Here is a 1,438-nt window from a genome sequence, read left to right as displayed (position 1 = left end):
TTAATGGAATCATCCATTATGTGGTTTTTGTGACTGGTTTCTTTAACTTAGCAAAATGTTTTCAAGGTTCGTCCATGTTGTATCCTGTATTAGTACTTCATTCCTTTTTAATGCTGAATAATATTCTTTTTTATGGACATACCACATTTTATTCATCTGTTCATCAATTGATGTACATTTGGTTTGCTTTAGTTTTTGGCCGTGCCATGCGGCTTGTGGGATCTTTGCTCCCCGACCAGGGACTGAACCTGGGCCACAGCAGTGAAAGGGCTGGATCCTAACCACTAGACCACCAGGGAACTCCTGGATTGCTTCTACTTTTGGTAGAAGCAATGGTAAATAATTCTTCTGTGAACACTCATGCAGAAGATTTTCTGTGCATATACGTTTGCCTTTCTCAGGGTTTTATATCTAGGGGCAAAATTGCTGGGTTCTATGGGAACTCTAAGTTGAACAGTGTCAGGAACTGGTAAACATTTTCCAAAGTCTCTGTATCATTTTACATTCCCACTAGCAAGGTACGAGCATTCCTATTTCTCCTCATCCTCATCAACACTTGTTGTTGTCTGTCTTTTTTCTTATACCCATCCTAGTGGGTGGGTAGTATCTCACTGTAGTTTTGTGTCTCATTTCCCTAATGACTATTGATGCTGAGCATCTTTTCATGTATATCTTCATTGGGAAAAATGTCTATTCAAACTCTTTGCCCTTTTTTTACTTGGGTGATTTATATTTTTATTATTGATTTGTAAATGTTTTTTTATATATATTATGGACACAAGACCTCTATCAGATATACAATCTGTGAATATGTTTCCCATTCTGTGAGTTGATTTTTCACTTTCTTGATTATGACCTTTGAATCACAAGGTTTTGATTTAGATGAGGTACTGTTTGTCTGTTATGTCTTTTGCCACTTGTACTCTCAAAGTTGTATCTAAGAAATGAATGCCTAATCCAAATTCATGAAGGTTTACTCCTATGTTTTCTATGGGTTTTATACTTTTAACACAACGATGTCTGTTATCCATTTTGAGTTAATTTTTGCATATGGTGTGAAGAGGGAGCCACCTTCACTCATTTGTATGGGTATACAGTTGTTTCAGCACCATTTGTTGGAAAGGCGGAGCCTCTTTTAAAGATCCTACCTGATTAAGGCTGACCTAACCAGGATAACTTCCCTTTAACTCAATGCCAACTCATTAGGAGCTTTAATTACATCTGCAAGTCAATTTACCTTTTCCACATATGGTGAGATCTTTCATAGTCACAGATCCCACCCATAATCAAGAGGAGGGTGTAGTATAGGGCATGTACTCTAAGGGGTGAGAATTTTGGAGGACATCTAAGAATTCCATCTGCCACAGGAAATTAGCATTGTCTTAAGGCTTGGACTTGGAAACTGACAGAGCATCATTTCCATTTTATTCTATTGGTC

General features: G+C 37.6%; 1 non-coding gene across 1 annotated transcript; it reads right to left on the bottom strand.

The window, feature by feature from the left end:
* Positions 1 to 227: 227 nt before the first annotated feature.
* Positions 228 to 299, bottom strand: TRNAE-UUC (transfer RNA glutamic acid (anticodon UUC)). Its single transcript has one exon. It is a non-coding gene; the product is annotated as a tRNA-Glu (tRNA).
* Positions 300 to 1,438: the final 1,139 nt, after the last annotated feature.

The sequence above is a fragment of the Lipotes vexillifer genome, unplaced genomic scaffold, assembly GCF_000442215.2.
Source record: "Lipotes vexillifer unplaced genomic scaffold, Lipotes_vexillifer_v1.1 scaffold501, whole genome shotgun sequence".
NCBI lineage: Eukaryota > Metazoa > Chordata > Mammalia > Artiodactyla > Lipotidae > Lipotes > Lipotes vexillifer.
The sequence above is the reverse complement of the archived record's forward strand: the minus strand, read 5'-3'. Positions and strand labels throughout refer to the sequence as shown.